The sequence below is a fragment of the Protopterus annectens genome, chromosome 10.part0, assembly GCF_019279795.1.
Source record: "Protopterus annectens isolate FY-2018-M chromosome 10.part0, PAN1.0, whole genome shotgun sequence".
Taxonomy (NCBI): Eukaryota; Metazoa; Chordata; order Ceratodontiformes; family Protopteridae; genus Protopterus; species Protopterus annectens.
In genome coordinates this window covers 1,764,183,115-1,764,197,734 of record NC_056744.1, presented here as the reverse complement: position 1 = coordinate 1,764,197,734, position 14,620 = coordinate 1,764,183,115, and the positions used below count along the sequence as shown (strand labels likewise).

The 14,620-nt window shown below is 42.6% G+C and overlaps 1 long non-coding RNA gene across 2 annotated transcripts in view; it reads right to left on the bottom strand.

The window, feature by feature from the left end:
- Positions 1 to 1,643, bottom strand: part of LOC122812875 — a 164,204-nt gene extending 162,561 nt beyond the window's left edge. The window contains exon 1 of one of the 2 annotated variants that reach the window (XR_006366597.1): positions 1,469 to 1,643. This is a non-coding gene — a long non-coding RNA (uncharacterized LOC122812875). The remainder of the gene's footprint in view (positions 1 to 1,468) is intronic. The other variant, XR_006366596.1, reaches the window with a different exon arrangement.
- Between the last annotated feature and the right edge of the window lie 12,977 nt (positions 1,644 to 14,620).

Here is a 14,620-nt window from a genome sequence, read left to right as displayed (position 1 = left end):
TCGGTTTTAATGTGGAGCTTTTCTCCCCGGGCCTCTACTGAAAATGGACATATATCCAGCTAGACTAGCCCGGTCAACAAATGTAAAATAAAATAAATAAATAAATATATATATATATATATATATATATATATATATATATATATATATATATATATATATATATATATCTATATATATATCTATATCTCCACACACACACACACACTTCTCTATATGCTTTACCCTGTTTTGTGATCTCAGTAATACCTCTGCACTACAGCAGACAGTGAGATGGTGAAACTGCTCAGTTTCAAAGTAACAAAACTGTCTTCAACAACAAGGGGGGGGGTCATCATGGAGACATATGCACAAACATGCACACAGAGGTACACTCTAAACATTAAGATGATTTTACTGGAATCCCAAACATTCAAAACTCACAGCAACTAGTTTCTGTTGCATCAACATTTGAAAGAAGGATGTCAAGTCACTTGTAATATACAAATCATTCACTTAAAACTCATCTCAAACTAGTGTTATAAACACAGATTAGACAACAGAAGCTATATCAAAAAACAACCAACCACTGTCTAGTAAAATACTAACTTCATGAAGATTACATCAGAAAGAGAGTTAACACGAAAAATAAGTGCTCTGGATATAGCAAAATTCTTAAAGCATAAGACACCTTTCTACAGAATAAAAAAATCCCAAATTTAAGAGTCAAGTGTCATTTCAAATAAGGAGAGGTAACAGGAAGGTACAGAACTCCTTTAAGATAAGGGGCATGACCAGTCACTAAATCCCAGCAATTGACACATCATATGTTGTCCTGCAGCTATACGTCTGAAAGAAAAAAAGAGCAGCAGTTGGAAGGAACAGTCATTTACAGTCCTTCATCAACAGAACAAAACTTACCTGCATAATTCATTGAAATGGCAGAACATTTAACTAAAAAATTACTCACTAGCCACCAGAGTGCACAACTGTTGAGTGTACATGTGATGGTGGCAATCTTCAGATATTGGGGGGATGCACAGGCACACATGCAGAGCATGATTTCCCAATGGAGGCTTGGCAAGCCGGCCTGCAGCGCCTTGTTGTTAGTGGCTGGCTTACATCTACTGCTGAGGTAAGGAGTAGCCCAGTGCTGCACACTAAATGCACATTCCACTTATAGGAAGTGTTAACCAAGCATGCTCAGGAAACCAGGGTGGGGGGTAGGCTGCTCATCTGGACTGACCCAACATTGGCCTACTCCACCAGTGGTGGAAAGAATAAGCTTATGAGTACCTACAGACAGAAATTAATAAGTTATAGTACTCTCGCCTAGTTTGGGGGTACCTAGCTCTCAACACTTACAAAAAAATGGACTGATCAGGCATGTCAATGAAAGAGTAATTAAATGAAACAGGACATGTCTCCTTAAAACAATTACAATACTTGTGGCTACAACAAAAAAAAAAAAAAAAAAGAGATAGCTTACCTCAAACGCAGGCTGAGCAACTGATGACCTGGGGACTCGAGTGCATTCAAAACTTTTTTCTTCTAAGCTTGACACGGAGAAGAATCTGCAACGCAGGGGCAACGGGCTTGGTGGAGGTGCTGCAATGGTTATAAGACAGCCAGTTGAGATTTTAGTGAAGGTCTAGGACACTAATCTACTAACAATAACCTACCACCTCCCCATTCAAACTGCCCTCTCAGTACTTAAACAGGCTGGATACACAGCTGTGACAGTATCCTCGCATCCTCTGATAGCGGCCAGTAAACAGCTGCAACTTCGAAATTGTTTGCATTCACCAAGCTATTAAAACCCTTTACACATCACACTTCTTACAATATCATCAGCTGGAAAGGTAGATATCACCTTGGAACTTCTACCCTGTGACAACTGTGCATACGTGCACATGTACCAAAGACCCTGTGCACATACCTTGTACACACATCCATACTGTAGTTCCTGGAGGGAAATTAACACTCCGTAGCATCCCAAGCCAATTCTGTTGGTGCGGTGGGACAAAGATTTGATTAGAGGCTCCAGAGCCTTCTGAAGCTGGTGTTTGGGAAGAGAGGTATGTCAACACCAAGCCTGAGTTCACCTGTTCTGGGGAGGGAACAGGGGCATGTGCCCAGGCATAAACTTTACTGTAAAGCTCTTATTGGAAAAGTGAAGTTGTGTTAAAACTTAACCATAACAGTACATGTCTTACTGATCATGGTTGCAGTATTGCAAACTGTTTTGTTATCCCATCAAATAACCTGGACGTCTGGCTGGGGAACCAAAGCCAAAACCTTCCATACAACCATACGTCTTACACATGACCTAAGCACATGGGTGGCAAGAGTACATAAGTGGACATACCAGCTTGAAAACCTCAGACTATCACAAAGCTAGGAGACCTGGAGACAGCTGAGGATACTGAGTAAGCAAAGGTCAGCTAAGAGGGGAGAAGGCAGAGAATGCCTCCCCCCCTTGTCCATGAGAAGTAGAGGGCAAAATCTAATAAAAGACAGGACAAAGAATGGGGTATGGAAGGGTAGACAGGAATTCAGCAGCAGGGATCAGTAGGACATGTACGGTTAAGGTAGGCTCTTGCACAACTTGTTGTGCTCCCATCCTCACCAACATCCAGGTACACAAAAGGCCAAAACTGGAACAATGTTATAATAAAAGTGGCTAAAAGTGCAGCAAATCCCCCTTTCAGAACCCATCACTGTATAGCACTAAGTCAAAATTGGTTAGAACTAATCCATCAACACATACACAGCTTCTCACCACCTGCAAAACTATTTATTCAGCATCCACCTGTTTGTCCATCACTAACCACCATCATGTTCTCACTCAGCCATTACAGTCCAATGACCAAAAAAACTCATCTGTCCACAAACCTATCATATCTGCTGGGCATAGTCTGTACTCTTACCATGCTGCTAAGAGCCGAATGCCTTACCTGTATCCATCAGGTCAATACCCTCCCCTCCAGTCCTTTAAAACCATTCTGAAAGACTTCCTTGCCAAAATCTGTCTGTTCTTGCTCAGCTCCAGGATAAACGATATCCCTAAATCTGAACAACCTATTTATACCTTACATCTCCATACCCACCACCCACTTCTTTTATTTAATTAATTTCTCACCTCTCATTCTCTAAATATGCCATACCCTATTTTATTCTCCCACTTCATACTGCAATTCCAGCTTGTATTAAACTAATTTGCTTTTAATTTCTCTGAACTGGCTAAAATGTCTCTAAACAGTAAATGACTGGCATACAGTTGTATCTATTCTTAACCAATAATTTCATGTTGTCTAATTTGGTATAAAGTTTAAACTACAGATTTTTTTTATTTTTAATTGTATTAAGTTTGAAGTTTCTAAAATTATTGTTCTTAAAATGTTTTTATAATACTTGGGGAGATTTTTCTCCCCATGCATCAGTTGAAAATGGGCACCGACCCAGTAGTAGACTTTCCCCGTAATCATATGTCAACCAATAAATAAACCATACTATATCCTTCCTTAGCTCACTGATGCAGTATTCTAAACTGCTGGCTAATTCACAAAGCTTAGTTAAGTAGCAGTGAGGGTGGATGGATCAGGCATAGAGGAACTGTCAATCATGAAAGAATGGATCTAGCACAGATGGCACTGGATCTAGAGAAAGTATTTATTTTATTTACTGTCATTTGTTAACTGGGTTAGGCCAACTGGGCCAAAGGCCCACTTTCAGTGGAGACCCAAGCGGAAAAGCTCCAATTACAGCCATTCAAGACAATAATTTACATCACAAATGGCATATAACAAGACTTTATACAATAAAATGAAGTTAACAGCTTTGTACAAGTTTCTGAATGTGTGTGTGTGTGTGTGTATATATATATATATATATCACACACACAATAACAGCAAGATAATTTGGATGCACAAAATATTTACAAGTATCGGGTGTCGGTATGTAGCAGTAGTAGTATCACTAGGGAGGGGAGAAAGAAAAGAAGCAAGAGAAAAGTAACGAGAGTACCAACGACTTAGGAAAAAGGCAACTAGAATCAGGTTGGAGCATGACAAGGACAGGACCAGGTGTTCTGTAGGTAAGAGTCTGAATTGGGATTTATGGGGGATACTTCTTATATTATGAGGATGGGAGTTCCAGGAATGAGCTACTGAGTATTTATATAGTGAATTTCCAATATTTTTTGTTGGTTTGTAGGTGTTCAGAAGAGGTTTGTCTGATGTATGACGCAGACATCGTGGGTTATAATGTGATACAATATTAGAGATAGAAGGGCAGGAAGTGGGGTTTAGAGATAGAGGGGCAGGAAGTGGGGTTATAAAGATCTGAGTGGGTTATATGCAGCTGTGGAAGGAGCATATGTTTGGGGAATTCAGGCCATTGCAAAGACTTAAGGGCAAGGCAGTGGTGGGATTTATAAGGGATACTGGAGGCAAATTTAGCTATTTTGTTGTAGGTTTGCTCTAATTTGCTAAGAGGGGATGACTGAAGGTTAGTAAGGACTGGAGCTGCATACAGAAGGCAGGGTAAGAGAAGAGACATGGCTAGGGAGGGTTTGGAAGAGGGAGAAAGAAATTTATGATTACAGTACAGCAGGCCAAGTTTTTGGTGTTTTTTTTATGCATCGACTGATATGCATGTTGAATTTTAGTTCATCGCCAATGGTGACACCAAATAATTTAGTATGGGTTCCGGTCTGATGATGGTATTGTTAAGGGAGGTGATTGAGAGAAAGGATTTATGTTGTGTTAGTGTTTTAGGAAGGAAAAATAGAAGTTTGTTTTTTTTTTTTAGGATTTATTATTAGTTGATCATCAGTGAGCCAGGTTTCGATGGAAGCAAAAGTGTCTTGGGTAAGAGAAAGGAGTTCAGGGATACTGTGGCAGTGGTAATAAGGATGGGGTCATCAGCATATTGTAAGTGTCGAGTGGTTAGAAGCAGAGTGCAAGTTGTTGATAAAGAGACTAAACAAGAGGGTACCCAAAATAGAGCCTTGGGGAAAACCAGTGCTGACAGGCAGAAATGAGGAGGAGACTGTTTGCCAGTGCATGGATTGTTGTCTGTTAGATGAGTAGCCAGAGAACCAGGCAATAGTGGGAGTAGAAAGATGAAGGTCAAAAAGTTTAGTTAACAGTTTAGAGTGGGAGACAGCATCAAAAGCCTTAGAGAGATCAAGGAACAGACAAGAAAGAAGTAGGTTACCACCACAGGCTTCTGCTATTGTTTGGGTGAATGAGAGTAGTGTGGTAGATGTGCTGTGGTGGGGTCTAATGCCATGTTGTGTGGAAGCCAAGGGATTATTTTCAAGCAAGTGTTTTAAGTAGCTAAGTGAATGCATTTTTCTAGTATTTTGGAAAGTGGAGATAGTATAACAATGGGACAATAATTTGAGGGGTTGGTGGAGTTACCTCCCTTGTGGAAAGGGATTGTGTAAAAGGATTTTCACATTTCGGGGACCAGAACCTAAGTAATTGAATGATTAATAAGAATAGAGACTGGATGGGGAATAGAATTGGCAGCAATTTTAAGGAAGTGGGGAGGTAAATTGTCAACAGAGGGAGAGAGTAGGGTTTGAGTTTATTCAATTGGGATTTGATAAAGTCAATGGGAACAGGTTGTAAGGGGGAGGTATTGGAGGAAGAAGGACTGGGAGGTAAAGGCAGAGAAGAGGCACTGGGACTCTCTTGAGTTAGTCCCACTTCTGTACTCAATCCTATAAGGTATGTACAGAAGACCAAGGTGGTATTTCAAGGATGACTCTGAAACTAGGGACTACAAGTGCTCTAGTGGAATGGATTTTTATAGGGGAAAATAACGATCAATGGTGGGTGTAGCAAATGGAAATAGACTTAGAAATCCATGTTCCCCAACCCAACTTCCTGGAAGGAACAAACAACTGATCAGTCTTGCGAATGGCCTTGGCCTTATCCAAATAAAATCTGATCTGCCTGTGCATCCAGAGAATGCATGATTCCCCCCCCCCCCCCCCCAATTCTGAGGGCTATGAAAAAGCAGGAATATTGATGACCTGACTGAAGAATAGCTCATTCACCACTTAACGCATAAATGAAGGATAACACATCAGACAGACCCCAACCTTATGAAAAATAAGGAAAGGAAGTGAAGCCATCTCCAGCTGAAGTAAAGGTTACTAGAAAAATGGTTTTACATGTGCAAAATTTGAGAGAAGTAGACACTGCTGGTATAAAGGGAGGTAGCGTGAGTTTTTCTAAGACAAAATTAAGATCCCAAGAAGGAAGAATAGCTTTCCTGGGTGGTTTTAAATGGAGACCTTTAAGAAACCGCTTTACCTCAAAGCCTACGAAGTAGTGGGAACTCTAGAGGCAAAAATGTAGAAATGCCTAAGTGTGCCTTAGTAATAGAGGATAGTAGGAACTCAAATTTTTATAGGGTCATATAGGGTCCTATTTTCTAGCAAGACATCATGTAGAAAAAAAAGTCTTTTCCATTTGGATATACAAGGAAGTGTTCTTTCTAGTTGTACGTTTCCTTGCATCCTAAAGAACATGTAGTACATCCTCAGAAAACTGCTGTCCAAAAGGGATCAGAATCCTGTCGTACATAATGTCAGTCTGAGAGATGAAAGGTTGGGACAAAGTACAGAGCACTTGCGTTGTGTCAGCAAGTCTGCTCTGAGGGTAACCTGTGGTGATAACCCCTGACTAGGTGGTAGAGAAGGGGAAACAATGTTGCTTAGGCCAAGACGGCGTCACTATCAAGATTTTAGATTTGCCTCTCTAGATCTTTAGCCACACCTTGGGAAGTATAGGCAGAGGGGAAACGGCATAAAGAAACCTTCCTTCACAAGGAAAGAATATGGCATGCATCCTCTATGCCTAAAGGCAAGGAGTTCTGAAGCAAAACAGCTGTAGTTACCTGTTGTGACTGGAGACAAACAGGTCTATCAGAGGATTACCCCATATGCGGACTATACCCAAGACCACCTCTCTTTTCAGCATTCATTCATGAAGGCATTCTCTTGACTCGCTTAAGAAGTCCGCTGGGACACTGGCTCTTCTAACATGGGAAAAGGCCATAAAAGCAAGCCTGACCCTCCCAACAGCTTGCATTTCCTCTCTGGGCAATCTGTACAGTTGACATTTTATCAACTGCAGTATGTACCACGTGCCAATAGTTTTGTCTGTGAAGATTCTGAGGGGAACTGGAGACTAACAGTGAAAGATCTGCAGAGCCTGAACTGGTGCCCACATTTCGTTCAGGTTAATGTGTGTCCTCTGATTTGGTGACCACTGGCCATGGACTCTCAGGGAGCCCATCCATGCCCCCCAGACTAAGTCTGATACATCTGTCTGAAGTCCCTGGTAAGGTATCTACAGCTTGAAAGGAATGCCTTGGTTGAGGTTTACCTGCAATATCAACCACTGAAATTCTCTCTTTCTTTGGAATGGGAAGAAGTGGAATTCAAATGTCCAAAGGATGGCAATGCTGTGACCAGACATATTTCAAGTACCAATGGATCTTTCTCACATGGAGTCTTGCAAAGGGTAAAATTGAAAGGAGAGGGAGTGAAAGTAGTTGGAGAGGGTCTGTACCTTCTCTTGTGGTAGGAAGGCCTGCATGAGGTGCATGTCCTGTCTGCATGCCCAAAAAATAGCAGGCCCTGGAAAGGATTCAGTTTGGGCTTTTTCAAATTTATCTGAACTCCAGACTCTGTATGAAGTAGCTACAGAAGCTGAGATGCTGTAAAAATAATCCGCTGATAAGGATGCCTGCATTAGCAGGTCATCTAGATATGGAAATGTTTGAATTCCCCAAGTTTTGCAAAAAGTAATGTCTGGTGTTGGACACAATTTCTTGGGGGCTATGGACAACCAGAAGAGTAGAGCAGAGAGCTGAAAGTGTGATGAACAAGTGAAAAATCTTAGTAATTTAAAGAAAGAAGGGTCAGTGAGAATGCCGAGATAGGCATCTTTCAGGTCCAAAGACGGTAGGAAGACGCGAGGGAGAATGACAGGTAGAGAGTCTGTAGTGACAACACTTAGGAGACAACCTTTATGCAATAATTTAGATGGGGCAATTCCAACATGGCTCTCCATTCTCCTCCTTTTCTGGGTACTGTAGAGTACCTGTAACCATTTAGCATAACGGTTAAGATGTTTTTCCTCACATACACTACATAAAGCATTTGATTTTCACCTTTGAGGGAAATCGGCTAGGCTCAGAATGGTCCACAAGCCAGCTAGCCTAATACTTACTTAGGAGTTAGGAGGATGCAGAAAATAGTCATGCTTATTCCTCTTGACAGGGAGGCCTCCCAGACAAAGCCTCCGATTGGTTTATCTTTAAATCTCTTTCTAGGCATTGTCTTGCCCTTCTCTGGGAGCCTAGAGTCCCTGCGAGAGGAGGTGGTGAGTGGCTCTTTGGAAGATTTTAGCTTTGGTAGCCAGACCAGAAATCCAGGTTATTTGACAAGATATCCCAACAATTTGGAATACTGCAACCATGATCTAAGGAAAGACATCTGGGGATTATGTTAAAGTATCTGCAAGAGAGAAGGGACATTTGCTTACACACAAAATTGTGCATGTATACTATGAAGGCCAGCTTCTTGGATGCTTTGGGCATTAGCAAGGGACAGTAAGGCTTAAATGGACAAACTCAATCTCTAACACAAGGAGTATAGATCCAAACCACAGCAGGCTCAACTCTTAATGCAGGGGGCAAGTACAATTGCTCAAGTCCTACTTACCCTGTGACAGTAAATGTTCAAATTCCTCACTACTTCAGTGGTATTTCGAGTTATCTGTCAAGGTAACCTACCACTGGCCAACTTCAAAAGAACTCAGACTCTCCCTCTCTCTTCCTGTGACAGCTGACTGGCTGCACATATCCTGAGAGGGAAGCCTTCAGCTGTGACAGGAAGTGAATGTTCATGCTTTTTCGCTTTCACAAAAGGAAAAAGGTACGTAACTAAAGCCAGAATTGTACAAGAGTAAATTCACAGCCATATAAAAACCAAATCAAACAGTTTGAAACCCACATCAGCTATGCACAGTCTGGGGAATAGTGGCACAGTGTTACTACTGAGGCAGTGTGGGATTTGAACATCCACTATTATGGGAAATTAAGACTTATGCAGCTGTACTCATATTCTTATTCCCACTGCATCAGTTTCACTTTGCGTAGATTCCAAAAGCTCACCCTACCGGAAAGGTGGAAGGATAACAATGCAGGAACCTCAGGAGAGTGGTCCTAAAAAAGCCTGCTCTGGACCTAGTAAAGAAATTCACTTTGTAAAGGTATGAACACAGAACCAGGTTACGGCCTCTAGAATGCTTCTAGATTTTACCTCCTTCCAATACACCATTGAAGAGGATAAGGTCCTAGTCCAGCAAGCAGTAACCTCGTCTGGATGAGCTCTACCATGGTGAGAGTAAAAGAAAACAGAGGACATCCATCAAAGTTTGCTTAAGGACAAGTTATTTATTTATAGGGGATAGACACCTGTTCAGCATTCCTAAACAGCTTTGTTCTGTCAAGGTAGCAGCTAAGCCTGTCTTTGCACATCTAAGGTATGTATGAGCTATCCTCCCTTGATTTTTAGGTCAGGATACAACACTGGCAGATTGATGGCTTGATTCAAGGTAAATTCAGAAACTGTAGGCATGTATGATGGATTAGTGAGTAATACAACCCTGTCCTTCTGACAGATCATACAAGGTTGGCCCACCATGAGAGTTTGCAGCTCAGTTACTCACCCTGCAGATGTCAGAGCAGTGAGTGAAACAGTCGTCCAAGTAATGAACTGTAAATCACAACTGAGAGGCAGGTTTCAAAAGGAGGTAAGGTCAATTTTTCAAGAAGAAAGTTGCAATCCCAAGAACGAGGAATATACTTTTGAAAGGGTCTCGTGAAACGCTCCTTTCATGAACTGTTTGGCCACAAAAAGTTGAAAGAGTGGGATACACTGGCAGAGAAGCTGAGACAGCCCCAAGATGCACTTTGATAAAATCATATGACAGACTCCAAGTAGCACTCTCAAACATTACAAAACCAGAGGGGTTGAAATCCATTCAGAACCTCTGTTATTGGCTAGGCACCATCTCGAAAAAACCTTTTCCACTTGCAAACCTTCAGAGTTTCTCTCTAGGTTTTATTGACTGAGACAGTCTGACTGGGTTTGCTCCATATAAAGTTTACAAGAAATATTACATGCCTTTTTTTTTTTTTTTTTTTTTTTTTTTTAACATCAACTACAAAAGAGAAAACTGCATACACAATTCATACAAACATAATTCTCAGGTATAACACTGTTCACACAGACAACTACAAAATATTAATGTAGCTTATTCAGGAGTGTATGTGTGTGGTATAAAAGAAAAGCAGTTGAGATACATACACAAGTATTTCAGGAAGACATGAAGTTGATTGAGGATGTTGAGAGGTTGTAGGTAGGTGTTATGATTAGAATGAGAAGGGTCTTATGAGGAGAAAAAAGATGAGAGAAAATGCAGTTAACAGGATGTTTATGATGCAATTTTGACAAGTAGGACAAGAGGTGTTGTATGTAATAAGATGTCTGTGTAGGTATGGAGTGAGAAGCAATTATACACAGTGGAGTAAAGTGTGAAGAGGTGATAAGAGTGTAGACTGGGGAGCTAGAGGGGTAGGGTATGAGAGAGGAGAGAGTTCAGGGAAGAGAAGCTAAGGGTATAGAGCACAGAAAAGACTTGGAAATTGCAGGTTTTCGTGCCTCCTTAAATACCTGCTGCACATTCTCATGAAAAAAAGTGCCTAAAAGGCATCAAAACAGAATCATCCGGCTGTTGGTTGTATTTACTCTTAAGATGGGGTGTACCATTCACCCTTGATGCTATGTGAGCAGATCCAGTCTGAGGAAGCTTGAGGTAACTGCTCCTGGTCAATTCCATTAAAAAAGAGAAGCAACTTTAACTAGGCTAAAATGGCATTACAACCATGACCTTTGGTAATTCTTTCTGAATCTTTAGAAGCTCACAAAGCCAGTGTGCCGAACAGTCACAGCCCTTAAGGCTAAACACACCTGATACATTTGTAATAGGTGACTATCGTCAGGCACACTGATGTCCCGTTCACCAGGTTGAACAAGAAGGTCACGGAGAGCTGCCTGTCGGGCGCTAGGATCCGCCACATAACACAAGCACTCGGGTCACTCCAAGGCAAGTACAAATATGACTCGGTCATTGTCCATGCTGGTGTGAATGACCCGAGACGTACCTCCCTGGACTACATGAAAAGAGGCAGAGGAGCTCTCCGAGCATGTAGCCCAGGCCGATATGACCCTGACTGAGTAGCATCTTACCCTCACCAAGAATGATGCCACAATATGAAGACAAGATGATCAATTTCAACAATTGGCTTAAGTATTGGTGTCATTCAAAGGGGATCCAATGCCTGTCAGCCTGGGATGACATGCCCGACAAGCCACAATGCTTTGCTAGGGACAGCTTGCACCTGTCACCCCTGGGCTTTCGGATATTGGCAAAGGCTCTTGCTACCCCCATAGTGCCTTTTTTAGGCAAGGCTCAAAAGACAAACCCACCTCCATAGGTATCACAAGGGATAAGAAACTAAGACTAATGCTAGTCAACGCCAGAAGTCTAAACCTCAAGATGCACGCACTTGAAACTCTACTTAGCATGGAGAACATCGATATCTGTGCAGTAACAGAAACCTGGTTCAAGGCTCCCGAGAGCACCCCAGCACTAGCAGGTTATACCTCATACCATGCTTTTCGGCCCCAAAACTTGGACCCAACCACAAAAGGAGGGGGAGTATCAATATTCAAAGATACCCACACCTCCAGGTTGGTGGCACAGCACGAAGCATCAGAGACTATCCATGTGCAACTAACAGTGGGTAAAACTGCCTTCCAGTTTATAGCCTGCTACAGACCACCCTCCCAAACCCAGGAACCCCACTCAGCCTTCCTGAGAACACTGGAAAATATGAAGGTCTCTCCAAACACCATTATATTGGGCGACTTCAACTACCCAAACAGACTGGGAGCATTACTCTAGCTCCAACACCCTAGCCCAAAGGTTCCTAGAATTTATAAACTCAAATGCTATGGAACAACTTGTTACCACTCCCACAAGAGGGGAAAATATACTGGACCTGATCATCACCAACATGGGGACTCTATGCTCCAGACCAGAAGTGTATCCCTCACTGGTAAGATCAGACCATAAAGTAATCTCACTGGATATTCACATCCCGACCCCACCCCCTGCCCAGAAAATCACAGTGAAAAACTTCTCTAAAGAAAAATTTCACACTACTCAAAACTGAGGTGGAATCCTTCAAAGCCCCCGGGCCTGTGGAAAATACGGACCAGACCGCAGAATCCTTTATAAACGCATTCTATGAACACCTTCAGGAATGCATGGATCATGCAATCCCAAATAAAACCAAGACCCAATCCTCCAAAAGCAGACGTCCTGTCTGGTGGACCCCAGCCACAAACAAACTATACAACAGAAGGAGGAAGCTACTACATGATAGAGCAAAATCCCAAAAAGGGAAGGCATCTCTGATCAGTATTAGCAAAAAACTACGGGCACTCATAAAATCGTCTAAGGCCAGCTTCGAGAGAAAAATTGCACAGGACACTAAGGATAATCACAAGGCTTTCTTTAGTTATGTTAGGAACCTAGGTGGAAATTCCCAGATATGCTCAGAATTAGTCCAAATTGACAAAAAATACACCAAACCCACAGACATTGCCAACATCCTAGCTGACAGGTTCAGCGCAAACTCCCCCCCCCCCACCGAAAAGGGCAAATATCTATCCCAGCAGAATGCTGCCCTCCTGATATCTCAGATGCTCAGGTAAGAGCCGCCCTCCAAAGCAAAAAACACAGCATCAATGGGACCAGACTGTGTCCCGGGCTGCGTCCTACATGAACTCCAAGAAGAGCTAAACCCAAACATAAAACTACTGTTCAATCTCAGCCTTAGTACAGGATATGTACCCAAAGAGTGGCGTACAGCAACCGTGGTCCCTCTCCACAAAGGTGGTGCCTCAACGGATCCTAGAAACTATCATCCCATAAGCCTGACTAGCTTGGTCTGCAAAGCTATGAAAAGGATCATCATGGACCTCATAAATAAAGATACTGGGGACCTACAGACACTGGATCCTACTCAGTTCCGCTTTGTTAAGGGCAGATCCCGCCTCTTAAACCTGGTCGATTTCTTTGAAACAGTCACCAAGGCCATTGATGAGGGGAAGGTGGTCCACACAGCCTACCTGGACCTCGCAAAAGCCTTAGATACAATACCTCACTCTGGCATTATAGATAAGCTCACCAGCTTAAATATAAACCCCTATGTCACTAGATGGATTGCAAACTGGCTCAAGGACAGAACCCACATGGTTAGAATTGCTGGAGCCATGTCAGACTCCAAACCAGTTACAAGTGGCATCCCACAAGGCTCAGTCCTGGGACCTCTTGTTCGGTATATATTTCTCGGAGGTACAGGCCAACACGGAAGGACTGTGGCTGACCAAGTTCACAGATGACTGCAAACTGGGCGCCATAATAGACTCTCCAGCAGACACAAGCATCCTCCAAAAGGGCCTCAGAAACAGACAACTGGTGCCAGAGCCATGGCCTCAAGCTAAATGCCATAAAGGGTATAGTCATCCCCTTTGGCAAAAACAAAGTGCCCACAAATTACCACATAGGTGGTAATCCATTGGCACGAAGAAGTAATTGGGGACCCAAGTTGATAGCAATCTCTCATTTGACAACCACGTGGCCAAAGTGGTTAGAAAAACATTTTATATAGCCCAACTAATCATGAAGGGATTCACATGTAGATCAGGGGAGGTCATCGTGCCTCTTTACTCATCCCTCATCAGGCCCACAATCAAGTACAATGCCCCTTTTGGGATATACCTTACCAGACACCTGCAGCAACTGGAAAGACCCCCAAAAGTACCTCATCAAGAGGATCAAAGAGCTCAAACAGATGCCATATGCTGCCCGGTTAAAGAAACTCCAGCTCTGCTCAGTGGCATACCGCCTGCTCAGAGGCGATCTGTGCCTGACGTATAAAGCCATGTCCAACCCGGAATTAATGGACATGCTGCACCTCAGAAAATCCAAATCCCATCGAGCTACGCGCTCAAGAGACTTGAACCTCAGCACTGAAATAAATAAGACATGCTGGAGGGGCAGATTCATAACCCAGAGGCTCCCTTCACTCTGGAATAAAATCCCAGTCCAGGTTAGGCAGAGTCCCTCATTTACTCTCTTCAAGAGGAATCTTGATGAGTGGATGGGAGATCGTAGGTTTACCCCGGGTATCACTTGTGTCACTGTTAGACAGAGGCACAGTATACTAACCTCGAAAAAGGGCACAGCAAAATTAATTTAGAATGGGTGGCGAAAGCCAAACACACTCTGGCTAGGCTTATAAATGCCCTAGGGCAGATAGCCTAGTATGAACCTATGAAGTACCTTGAGAATTATTGTAAAGGGTGAAAATGTATAGAGGAACATTCCTGACCATGTGAATCTAACAGCATTTGACTTCCAAGCATGGCTGCAAGGATGTCCTGAACAGAAATAGTGTCTGTCATGAAGAATCAAGT